We start from the raw sequence: 13,700 nt of genomic DNA, 5'->3' as shown, positions 1-13,700 counted from the left end.
CAAATTTGTCATAAAAGAAACCCGGCAAGATATTGACACTTGCCCCAAGATCGAGCAATGCACGCTCGACAGTGATGTCTCCTATGACACACGAAATAATTGGAGTCCCTGGGTCCTTAAGCTTTGGTGGGGTTTGGTGTTGCAGCACCGCACTCACCTGCTCAGTCAAGTATATCTTCTTCGGCACTTGTGACTTCAACTTTCTTTTCTGCGTACAAAGCTCCTTTAGAAACTTTGCGTATGCAGGGACTTGTTGAATGACATCAAGCAAGGGGAGGTTTATCTGGACGTGCTTGAATATCTCAAGCATCTCCTTCATGTTCACTCCATGCTTGCCTAATGACTTCGGTCTCTCTAGCGCCTCAGGAAAGGGGGCTTTGGGAGTATAGGACTTTGAAGGCTCAGTTGGTAGAGCCCTTTCGCTTTCCTGAGGTGGGATGGTAGGGACAAGCTGCTTCTCACTCGTTCTCTCTCTTTCTTCTGCAGCCTCCCTCGCCTGGTATTGCTTCCCATTCCTAAGGGTTATTACCGCTTGAGCTTGCTCTTGATGGGCATCTGTCATGTGCAAGCCATGCATCGGCTCCTTACCCCTAGGGTTCACCACCGGTTGGCTAGGTAAAGCCCCCTCACTCCGCTTGCTAAGCGCCTCAGCGAGTTGTCCCATCTGCGTCTCAAGCTTCACAATGGAATGTGTATGGGAGCTCAGATTTGCCTTGATATCCGAGAAGGCTTGCAGCATCTTGTCCTCAAAGGACTGGCTGGATGAAGGCTCCTGAGACTGGGGTTGATTATAAGTAGGCTGAGCTGAAGGGTAGCTAGTTCTCTGAAATCCAGGCGCATAACCGCCTTGCCTGGGTTGGCTTTGGGAAGGGTTGAGAGGTTGGGCTTGTGAATTTCTCCATGAAAAATTAGGATGGTTCCGCCAGCCCGGGTTATATGTACTGGAATATGGATTGGGTGCGGGCCTAGCGAAACTCTGCGCCATCTGAGCTTGCTCCTGGACAAACTCAGGGTATTGTGGCGCAACGGGGCAATCAACAACATGGTGTGCAGGGCTAGCACACAACGCACACACCTGTAGGACTGGAGAGGGACCCGACAACAACTGATCTAATTTATGAGACAGTTGGTCGACCTTGTTTTGCAACTCAAGGTGCATCCCTATCTCGAATATACCAGCCTTCTTCGCGCCATCTTGCACAGGTGTGGCCCTCTCAGATCGTGAAGCAGAAGCATGGTGCATGGAGTTCTCGCTTAAGGTCTCAAAAAGGGCCCATGCTTCATCTTCACTTTTGAGCATAAAAGTGCCCTCACAGGCAGCGTCAACCATTTGACGGTTCTTCTCAGTGAGACCATCATAAAAATATTGCACCAGTTGCCAGCGGGGCACCTGGTGGTGGGGACACTTGCGGAGAAGATCTTTCATCCTCTCCCACGTTTCATGAAACATTTCTCCCTCGATCTGTGAAAAGCTAGTGATGGCTTTTCGATACTGGTTCGTCTTACCAATTGGGAAGTATTTCTTTAAAAACTCCCTTTGCATATGTTCCCAAGTGGTAATTTGAACTGTATCGAGGGCCTTCAGCCAATGCTTGGCTTTATCCTTAAGGGAGAAGGGGAATAACGTCAACCTTAACGCGTCATCTCCAAAATTGTTGATTCGCACCGTAGAGCAGATCTCGAGAAATTCGTCGAGATGACGGTATGGGTCTTCGTTGCTAAGGCCATAAAAGGAGGGTAACATCTGGATGACACTAGCCTTGATTTCAAAATGGTTCCCTCCCACATCAGGTCTTGTGATGCAGGAGGCAGGAGTGTATGTGTTGGGCATGAAGTACTCCCTAAGAGGACGGATCAACTGCTGATCTTCAGCCATGGGGCTGGATTGATGGGTTTTCCTAAAGAAAGATTCGGGATCCTCAACAAATTCGGCAAGCTCAGGTTCAAGCGAACGTCGCCCGTGCATGCACCAAAGGGTAGACCGGTGCAGCAACCGTCCTAAATTGGGGTTTTCTACCTAACTAAAGCGCTAGCGGCCAAACCACACAAACCACAAAACGAGTAACAAAAACAATTACTGAAAACAAGAAATAACAAGCACCACGCAGTTGCACTCAGTAGAGAATTTATGAAAATGAAATCTATGTGCACGGTACCAATCGTACACAGTCACTTCTAAGGGAATCCTAATGGGTGAGCTGTGCAGAAAAGTAAGCTTGTCTCTACGGTATGCACACACGTGGTTCTAAGCCTAAATGCGAAAAGCAAACTAAACAATCCTAATTAAAGAACTGAATTAAACTAACAACCTATAAATACGAGAACAAACACAAGGCAATAAAGTGAATACTAGTATTTCGCCGTTCCCCGGCAACGGCGCCAAAATTTGGTGTGAGTTTTATGAAAACCCTTTTTAAAACAATATTTTTAATGAAAATCCAGTGAAAGCCAGACACCAAAAAATATAAAAACCGGCTCGCACAAGTGGTGGAGTCCGGGTCGATCTCAGGGAACGGAAAATACTTCGTATTCAAACACACAATCTAACTACTCTTTATTGCCAAAATAAAAAGAATTAATTAAATAATTAACTACGAGAGTACGGCCCTACACTGAGGGCTTAAACAAAATAAATAAATGGTTTTATTACAACCTAATGAATTGAATAAAATAAAATAAAAGCCTAGTCTAAAGAGAAAAACAGGAGTCTTCAGTGCTTAAGGCTTGGTGGTCCCTTTTTGTCCCTTCCAGGTTAAACACTTTGATATGGTTTGATTCAGGGTCCTCTGAGGGCTCACTTGAGGGCACAAAAGATGATCTCTTCGCACATCCAACGCTTCCCAAATAGTTCGGCTGGACTGGTTGAGAAAAGCGGGGTCTCTCCCGTATCAGATCATCATGCTACTCCATTGTGCTGAAAGAAGACGAAGAAGAAGAAGCCGACGAGAAGGAAAAGAAGAAGAAGAAGAAGAAGAAGAAGAAGAAAAAGAGCCGGCTGGTAGTGAGAAGGGGAAGAGAGAGAGAGAGAGAGAGAGAGAGAGAGAGAGAGAGAGAGAGAGAGAGAGAGAGGCGTACAATCCAACGTGAGAGAGAGACGCCCCTTTTGTTTTGCTGTAGAAGACTACTTATAATATTAAATTAGGGTAAAAGAAAAAATTTCAAAACAAGTCCACAATTTTCAATATTTTTCAAAAGACCCATTGTAGTAAAACATGTTTTATTGTCTAAAAACAAACAAACAAACTTCCTACTGATTAAAAATTAGCTAATAAAAACCTAAGCAAACTAAACTATGATTAAAACATTCTAACTATAATAGAAACACTAAAAAGAATATATATACGCAGGGAAAGCTTTGAAAAATACGATTTTTTGATAAAATTCAATTCAATGCAATTTCTCAGAACTAACAATAAAAATGGGTTTTTAGAGCAATTTTAACACGGATCATGCATAAATAATGATTAATAAAATGCAAATATTATGCATGATCAGTTAGGATCAAAATAAGATATTTATTGCATCATATTGTAAAAAATCACATTTTCAACAAAAAATTCTCTAAAAATCTAAAAAAGATCCAAACAAATCATAGAATACAAGATAGGTGTAACTAAATAGATATGCCATTAAACATTCATGATTCAACTAAACATAGATGTCTCATCTCATGTCACAATCAACTAAATATAGATTTCGTTACACACAAGTTTTATGATAAAAGATACATAACTATATCAATCTTCACTATCAAACATCCCACATTTGACATCAAAGATGACATCTTATTGTGGGCCTTGTGGCTTTTCATCTGCTTGTGCCTCTCTCTCCCTTAATCTAATATTTATATTGTTGATTTCTTCTAAATCAACATGCATCTCAGCTCGTGCTTCGTCTGTAGCCAATGGACATTGTGGCGTGTTTCCACCTACGAATTTGCTCTTTCATGCAGTTTGGGCCCCCATGAAGCACTAAATGACAAACCTACATCTCAAAGTTGCACACCCTATATGACCTTCAGGAATCTCACATTGTCGCCATATTGGTCCATCAACATGTTGGGGACATCGAGCCATTAATAAATCTAATCACCACAAGTAAATCACTGAAGGCAAAATAACACTACATTCAAAAGCCAAAAGATTTTCAATCTATAACTCATTTAAAGTTACAATTTTTAGTTACAAAAACATATGTCTATGACTATATATAAAAGTCATGTTCGGTATTAGACTTCAACTGAATGATTTTCTCCGATTATTGCATTGTTCAGTAGCCTGTGAAGATGATGGTTCATCTTCATCTTCTGAATCAAGGATCATCTCTGCCAATTTCACTTCGACAATCGCTACACGTTCTTATGCCTTTTTTTTATCATCTTTGATAAGACTAGTAAGAAACTCAATACGAATATCAGTAGGAATGTGACGACTTCATAATTTCGCCTTCGTGCATTACAAAACCACAAAAGTTACACTTAACTATTCATCTCAATGGGGACCCCAAGTCAACTGTTGTACAATATTTCAATGCAAGATCCTTAGGGAGACATCCTCCAAGACCAACACCTTTCATCGACCTCTTAGGCCACGAATTACTAAATCTAATCACCACAAATATGTAAATCAATGCTCAATAACACAGAGACATTTTGAGTTCTAAGAGCAAAAAAAAAAAAGGGATTGAGGGTAAAAATAAAAAAATATCTTCTAAAAACAAAAAAGAAGAAAGTTTACCCTCCAACTTCAATCATGCACAAATGAAGCAAAGAATGATAATTTTGTATCTGATTTGACTTTTTTGAATGAGAAACAGTGAAAATACACTCTTAAGAAAACCACAAAACCTCTCTCCCTTGCAGATAGATCGGCCCCTAAATTGCTCTCATGGCTCTGAGGGTGCATGGGTTCCCCTCTAATGGCATTTGTAGGCCATGATGAGGTCTTTCAAACCCAAAATGAAAAAAGTTAACTTTTGGCATTTTTAGAGTGTGCTACACCTGGATCCTACGATACAACTCGCATCGTACGATATGGTACAATACATGGTTGTATTGGCCAATATATTTGATAAAGATACAATAGTATTGTGCGATAAGGTATAATACTTACAACATTGGTTGACTATGAAAATATTTGCACTCGTAGCACGTATGACCTTAGTCGTCAAAGGCGCTAGGTGAAGCCTAGGCGGTGAGCCCCTAAAAAGACTAGGTGAGGCCTAGGCGGTACCTCAAATAAAAAAATTAAAAACATACAAAATATGTAAACAAACTACTAAAATTAATAACAAACATGTATACAACATAAAATCAATCAACAATAAGCAATAGAAAAATAATAACATATTGAACACTGTAAAACAATTATATTACATAAAAACACTCAAATAGATAACTCATATGCTTATAGATTATATATGAATTAAGTACACTGATATATGTATATATATAATATTATAAATTATAATATATGTTTATGATATGTTAATATATATAATTATATAAAATTACACAACAAACATGTATATGTGTGTGCAACTGCACCTTTAACAACTACGCGGAGGAGTGAAAGAACGAGGAAGAAGAAGAAAAATAAGGTAAAAAAGAAAAACAAAAGAAGAAAAGGAGAGAATAAAAAATGAAAGCTTTTGGGACAGGTGGAAGAAGAAAAAGAAAAAAAAAGAAAGAGAAGCGACAAATGTTTTTTTTAAAAACATGACAACTATGTCCCTGCGGCTTAGGCATGGACAATCTAGACAACCTAGGTAAAAAAATAGGGCCCTACCACTTAGACCCATAAGCCTAGGCGGTGGCCCTACGCCTAGCCAGCCTAGGTGCAACTTTTGACAACTAAGCGTGTGACTAGTGTTAGGACTTTCATTGCCCTAGCATCTATTAGGAAATGACGTGTCTACCAATTAGATGTTAAGAATGCCTTTCTAAATGGTGACATAAATGAGAAAATATACATGGACCCTCCTCTTGGCCTTAAGATCGAGAAAGGGAAAGTTCTTCGGTTGAAAAATGCTTTATATGGGCTTAAACAAACTCCTAAAGCTTGGTACAATATGTTCAACACAATTATGTTAAGTTTGAGTTATTGATCTTGTTATACTGACATTGCTTGAAAGATATAGGTTATGATATTGTCATCCTCTTGTTATACATAGAATCGTAGATGATATGATTATTACTAGAAGTGATAAAAAGGGACTAGAAGAAATCAAGGTTATTCTTAAAAATCATTTTGATATATCTAATCATAGTTATTTAAAATAGTTTTTATCTATTGAGGTGGCTTATTCACCTAGAGGATATCTCGTCTCAAATGAAGCTAACCACAGATATTATAACTAGATCAGGGATTTCGGATGAAAAAAAAGAAGATACACCAAAGGTTGTTAATGCAAAGATGAAGCTCGAAGATGGAACTCTTGAAGATCCAACACTATATCAACAATTGATCGGGTCCTTTAACTTATTTTTCAATTACTAGGTCAGATATAACACATGTCGTTCATACAACAAGCCAATTTCATTATGCACCAACTATTGTGTATATGAGCGCAATGTAAAGAATTATTAGATATATCAAGAATTGTATTACAAAAGGTCTTTTCTTATCCTCATCTTTTTTAGAGTTAATTGTTTATACTGATGCAGATTGGGAAAAAATCCTAATGATAGAGTTCCAACTATTGGCTTTTGTGTATTTTTAGGAGACTCTTATTTCTTGGAGGTGCAAAAAGCAACACAAGTTCTCTTTATTATCAACAAAAGCGAAATATTGTGCAATGACAACGACTACTATGGTGATTATTTGGTTGAGAAGTCTTCTCAAATATATGAGTCATAATCTCAAACCCTTCATAGATGTGTTGCGACAACAAGAGTGCTATTTACATTGCAAGCAACCACATCTTTCATGAACGGACAAATCATATAGAATTGGACTGTCACTGTGTTCGAGAAGAGTACTTGAGATGAATGATAAAGTTGTCTTATGTATCTTCCGAATATCAACCTGCTTATTTCTTCACCAAGGTCTTTCCCTTTTTGCTCTTTATGTTTTTCCTTGGCAAACTGTTAAAATACAATATGCGTATGGATCTGGAATCCATACTCACGTTAAATAAAACTCACGTTAAATAAAACACGCACAATGATGTTTCATTAATGGCATTTCTGTAATATTTCTGTAATATCGTCCTATTGTATACTTGCTTCTATTTATAAGGACTAGGGCTTGGAGGTCGTGCGTGTTAAGCCGCCCCAGCTTTTGTGCTTCTCCCTTTCTCTCTGTTTCCTGTGCAGGCTGAGCCGTGAAGTAAACCTATCTCTCGATTTCTTATATGGTATCAAAGCCACGACTGTGGAACCCTACCAGCGACACGTTCAACGAGATTTGAAAAGGCAATCGTGAAGAATTCTTCATCCTGTTCTTCGACTGCATCTCTTCCTTCTTCCACATTGTATGTCAATATCGTCTGTCAACATCTTCTTCAACATCGGCTGCATCTCTTTCTTCTTCTTCAACATCGTCTGTCATCCTTACCAGCCGTGAAGACTCCTTCATCTTCTTCCTCACTGCTTCGGCAACGTCTCCTTCTTCTTCAACATTTGGTATCATAACATCGTCTGTCAACTTCTTCAACATCATCGTATGCGCCTGCGATTTCTCCTTTGACTGTATCTCCTTCTTTGATATCACCTTTCTTTTGTCTACAACTGCACTTTCTGTGTTCTACTTTCTGAATTTAATATTTTCCTAAGTCTGTGCTGTGAATACTCCTTGTACTGCTGGACGATTCATATCATTTTATTCGAAATATTAGTCATAGTCTAGCATTCACCATCGTATTAGATTTTCTCGAATTTGTTTTTGCTGTTCTCCATCTTTTTCAATCAGCCGTGAAATCAGAGTTTTCTGTGCAACGTCTATAGGCAGACTGTAACATATTACATTCTTGCTTCAAAAAAAAAAAAGAAAAAAAAGAAAAAAAAAGGAAAAAAAAAGAAAAAAAGGAATTTTCTTTCAAGGTATTGGTTGCACAAGTACATGTTTTATTAAAGCTCTGCTGATTGATTAAGTGACCTCAACTCAGTTTGTTTTCTTCAATCCGTTTTGTTCGCATATTCGTTGTTTTCGTTGATATGGATTCATACTCGTCATCTAGTCCCTCTGCAAGTTTCTTAAATCAGCTTGTTACAGAAAAACTTACTCATTCTAATTTCTTAACATGGAAGAGACAAATACTTCCGTTTATACAGAGTCAGGATCTCGATGAACATCTGGATGGTTTCATTCCTGTACCACCACAACTTATTTTGCAGGAAACCAAGGATGAAAGGGGTGATGCAATTACCAAATCTATTAAGAATCCAGAGTATACAACTTGGAGAAAGCGGGATCAATCTTTGGTTGCGTATATTACGTCAACACTTTCCCAAGAAGTGTTGACTACTCTTTCAGATGATTGCACTGCGACAGATTTATGGAGTAAGCTCTCTCAGACATCAGAAGCCCGAGTTATGTATTTAAAGAATGAGTTTCAAAGTTTAAAGAAAGGCTCCACGACAGTTATAGAATACATAGGCCGCTTGAAGAGTATTACTGACCAATTGGCTGTTATTGAAAGTGCTATTTCAGATAAAGACAAAGTACACCAACTCCTTAATGGGTTGAGCTCTGATTTTGACATGTTTACCACAACTTTGACATGTCTTCCTCACTTGCCCAATTTTGACGATCTTCAAGCGAAACTTCTTCAGCATAAGATGATTATGAAACAAAGGGCAGAAGGAAATGAATCAGCTCGTTCCCATTCAGTTTTGGCTATTGAGACTTCTGTAGGTTTTGGACGAGGGAATGCAGGGCATCAAGGAGGCAGAGGCCGAGGCCGTTTTGGACAGGGAGGACGCGATATTTTACCTACACCTAATATTTCAGGTGTTTTTAATGTAGTGAATCAGAGGAGAGTGCCCACTTGTTTCTTATGTAACAAAAGAGGACATGTGAAAGTCGATTGTTGCTTTAATCTGCAGAATAGAGGAAAAATAAACCAAAGTGAAAATAAAGCTTCTACTGTGGACACAAAAGCGCCATCTACAGATGTGCAACAACTTTTGTTATCATCATTGTCACAGATGACGATCAAGCAAAATGAGCAAGGCGAGTGGTACGTTGATTCTGGTGTTGCCACTCATGTCATGGGTAATGCGGGTAAGTTATCTCACTTATTGCCTTATTTTGAAAAAGGTAGTATAGTTACGGGAGATGAAACTTATCACTTCATTAGTCATACTGGCAGTGCACATATCCCTATGTCAAAGTCCTCACTTCACTTATCCAATGTCCTCCTTGCCCCTAATATTAAAAAGAACATTGTCTCTGTAGCTAAACTTGTTGACGATATGAATTCTTTCGTCGAATTTACTCCCTCTTCTGTTTATGTTAAGGATCTACGAACGAAGGAGACATTTGCTAAGGGGGAGCGACAAAGAAACATGTACGTCTTCAAGGAGATTCCCTCAGTGTCTTTGCCTTTAGTCCTAGTTCTCCAGTTGAAGTCGTCCAAGCATTCTTCAGTGTCTTCGCCTTCAGAGTCTTTGTTTTTCCCTTCATTGAAAGTTTTTAATTCATCTCATTGTAATAAGCTAGATATTTGGCACAGTCGCTTGGGACATTGTAGTTGGGGCTTCGTTGAAAATCTTGTATCTGATGGTCTTCTTCTAGAGTCTAGTTTATGTTCATTTTTAGAAAGTAATAAATGTTCCTCATATGAACTCTGCAAAAGTCATGTTCTTTCGTTTCATATCATTGATAAAAGAGCTTCAAGGCCATTTGAGATTATTTGTTCCGATGTTTGGGGACCCGCACCTATTCCTTCTTTTTCTGGCAGTCGTTACTATGTTATATTTATTGATTCTTATTCCCGTTATACTTGGATATATTTCTTGAAACATAAACATGAAGTTTTCCAAATATTTTGAGAATTCCATTCGATGGTCAAAACCAAGTTTTCCTATGATATTGTGCATTTACAATGTGATGGTGGAGGAGAGTACTCATCGAACGAGTTTATTGCCTTTCTTCGAGATAAAGGAATAAGTCGACATGTTTCTTGCCCTCATGCCCCTCAACAAAATGGGGTTGCGGAGAGGAAACACAAGCATATTGTCGAGAGTGCGCTGCACATGTTACATGATAGCAATGTGCCCGTTAGTCTTTGGACAGAAGTTTTTCACACATCTGTTCATGTCATAAATCGTCTTCCTATGGCACTTCTGGATCGAAAATCTCCCTATTATACTTTATTTGGGCAACAATCCTCTTATGATGAGCTGCGTGTTTTATGTTGTGTATGTTATGTACATATTGATTCATCTCTACGAAATAAGTTTCAGGACAAGGCCGCGAAGTGCAGATTTGTTGGGTATGCAAATGAATACAAAGGCTATCGATGTTATGACCCTATTACAAAATGTATTAGGACCTCCAAAAATGTTGTTTTTGATGAACAAAATTTTCAGATCAATGACTTCGAAGAGCTGCCATCTCGAGAAGTAGAGGTATATAATCCCTGGATGAACGCAGATCTTTTTGCTAATACAAGAGAAACATGTTAGGCAAATTGTCCTTCCTTTGGCTTGAGTAAGGAGTTGGATGACTCACAGACACATGTTGATCCATCTCCAGTTGAGCCACCTCCAGTAGAACGCTTCTTTGGACAGATATACACTAGAAGGGACAAAAATACATGGCCGAGGAATGTGGAAAGCATCACTAATGATCCGGTTCAAAGGTCATCATGCATTAGGCATCCTATTCAACGATGAGTGAGTTATGAGACATTTTCTCTTGACTTCCAGTTGTTCATGTCTTAGCTCACAAAACAGAAGGAACCCACTTGTTTTAATCAAGCCCTTCAATCCCGTCATTGGACGAAAGCTATGAATGAAGAAATGAAAGCACTTCATGAGTGCCAGGCTTGGGAAATAGTACCTCGAACGGAAGGAAAGAATGTAGTTGGCTCAAAATGGGTTTATAAAACAAAGTATAAGCCCGAAGGAAGTATTGACAGATATAAGGCGCGACTTGTTGCTCGGGGATCCATACAACAATATGGTGAAGATTGCGACAAAACTTTTAGTTCGGTAGTCAAAATGGATACAATTCGTGTCATTATATCCCTAGCAGTTAACCGAGGATGGAGGCTTAGCCAGATGGATGTTAAAAATGCATTCTTGCATGGAACTTTAAAGGAGGAAGTATATATGAGCAACCACCTGGATATGCCGAGAAGGATCCTACTGCCTGGGTGTGTAAACTAAGGAAATCTTTGTATGGGTTGAAACAGGCGTCCCGTTCTTGGTTTGAAAGTTTCTCCATGCAAATTCAAGGCTATGGTTTTAGAAGATGCTCTCTGGAACACTCGCTCTTTATTTACCAAAAGACATATATCGTTATACTTCTTATATATGTTGATGACATTGTGATCACTGGGAGTTCAGATAACTATGTGCAAGACGTGAAGCGTTTTTTAATGAAAACCTTCAAGATGAAAGATTTAGGGGAGTTGAGGTACTTCCTTGGTATGGAAGTTGACAGACAACAAAACACATTAACAAAAATACACTCTTGATCTTCTAGAAAGAGCCGGGATGACGAATTACAAACCAGTCAACACTCTGAGTGTATTACATCAAAGGCTGAGCTCTGAAGACGGCCATCTTTGTGTCAACCCTACAACGTATAAAAGCCTTGTGGGGATGTTGCAGTATTTGACCTTTACCAAACCTGATATAGTTTATGCTGTCAATCAGGTATCCCAGTTTATGCATGCTCTAATAGAAGGTTATATGGAAGCTGTGAAGCGCATTCTACGCTATTTAAAAGGAACTACAGGAAGCAGACTTGTTTATCGCAAGAACGATAACCTACATAAAGGGCATGAACTCATCACTTATACAGACGCAGATTGGGCAGGGGATCCAGATGAGAGACGATCTGTCTCTGGATATTGTGTATATATTGGACACAATTTAGTGTCCTGGAGCAGCAAAAAACAAAAGGCAGTGGAACGATCAAGTACAGAGGCTGAATACAGGTCGATGGCTTCAGGCACGACAGAAGCTACATGGATTAGACACTTATTGAGTGACCTTGGAGAGACAATTATTCGATCATTTTTTCTTTGTGACAACCAAAGCGCAATAAACATTGCGTGTAATCCTATTCGGCATAGCAAAACAAAGCATATTGAGATTGATCAACATTTTATACGGCAGAAAGTCGAGATGAAGGAGATAGAACTACGTTATGTTCGAACAGAAGATCAAGTGGCAGACTTGTTTATCAAGGGGTTAACAAGACGTCAATTTTGGTTATTGAAGAGCAAGTTGTACATGCTCCAAAACCACGTACAACTTGAGGGAGGGTGTTAAAATATAGTATGCGTATGGATTTGGATCCAGATCCATACGCACGTTAAATAAAACACGCACAATGATGTTTCATTAATGGCATTTCTGTAATATTTCTATAATATCGTCCTATTGTATACTTGCTTCTATTTATAAGGATTAGGGCTTGGAGGTCGTGCGTGTTAAGCCGCCTCAACTTTTGTGCTTCTCCCTTTCTCTCTTTCTCTCTATTTTTTGTGCAGGCTGAGTCGTGAAGTAAACCTATCTCTCGATTTCTTATACAAACTTTGGTTATCACCCCATAAGTTTGAGAGGGAGTGTTAAAATACATCTTATATATATACATTGTAATATCATGCACAAAAAAATATTAGACAAAACAATTTTCTCTTCATTCTTAAGTTGGGTTTTTTGTCCTTTTCTAAATTCCATTATTTAATTATTAAAAGCTACACTCTTCCCTGCCCTATCCCCCTCTTGCTAACCTGTCTACTAATTGGAAAACTCCCAATCCCCCTCTTGCTAACCTGTTTCTGCCCATCCATATTATTCTATTTTTTTTCTTTCTTTGCAATTCAAATAATCAACTTCGAAATGCTCATCGATTTCTGGCGTATGTACTATATTTTTCTTTTTATTTTTTATTTAATACCCTCTTGCTCTTGAAGATTAGGACCAAGACCTCAGGAGCATTGAGGTGTTGGAAGATGGTGAATGAATTAGGGAAATGATAGGAAGGGCACGCTTGTCTTTTAAGAAATAAATGTGTAAAATAGACAAAAAGCCCAACTCAAAAGTTTCAAAAAACGCCATTCTAGGGGGCATATTTTGTCCAAGATTCTCTTGTGCATGATGTTACAATGCACAAATGGTTGTGCGTTCTAACATTCCCATACACACACGTTACATATTTACATGTGTTAGTTTGTAACACACACACACACACCTAAGTCACAGGGACTCGGCAAAATAGGTGCCACCAAGGTTGTTAAATGCGATGAGGCGAAGCGAGGCGTTGAGCCTGCGCTTCGCCTCTGGTACTGAGGCGTACGCCTCTCACAACTGGTATGAAAGTGAAGCGGTGGGAGGGGAGGCAGGGAGCGGCGGTGGAGCAGCTGGCCGGCACCTGGCGGTGGATCCACCGACACTTGGGGTTAGCACAGCCGACAAATCGGGCGGAGGAGGAAGACTTGGGGATGAAGGAAGGCTTCAGTAGGTGGATCCATCGGCAATTTGCGCATCACAGCACACCTCAGTACCTTGAGCGTGCGCC

The 13,700-nt window shown here is 39.2% G+C and overlaps 1 protein-coding gene across 5 annotated transcripts in view; it reads left to right on the top strand.

Annotated features, from left to right (window-relative positions):
- Window positions 1–13,700, top strand: part of LOC149822115 (uncharacterized protein At4g17910-like) — a 96,947-nt gene that overhangs the window by 77,724 nt on the left and 5,523 nt on the right. The window lies entirely within an intron of this gene.

This window comes from Nuphar pumila, chromosome 11, assembly GCF_984573655.1.
Source record: "Nuphar pumila chromosome 11, dmNupPumi1.hap1.1, whole genome shotgun sequence".
In the NCBI taxonomy this organism is placed as follows: Eukaryota; Viridiplantae; Streptophyta; class Magnoliopsida; order Nymphaeales; family Nymphaeaceae; genus Nuphar; species Nuphar pumila.
This window is presented reverse-complemented; position numbering and strand designations above follow the sequence as displayed.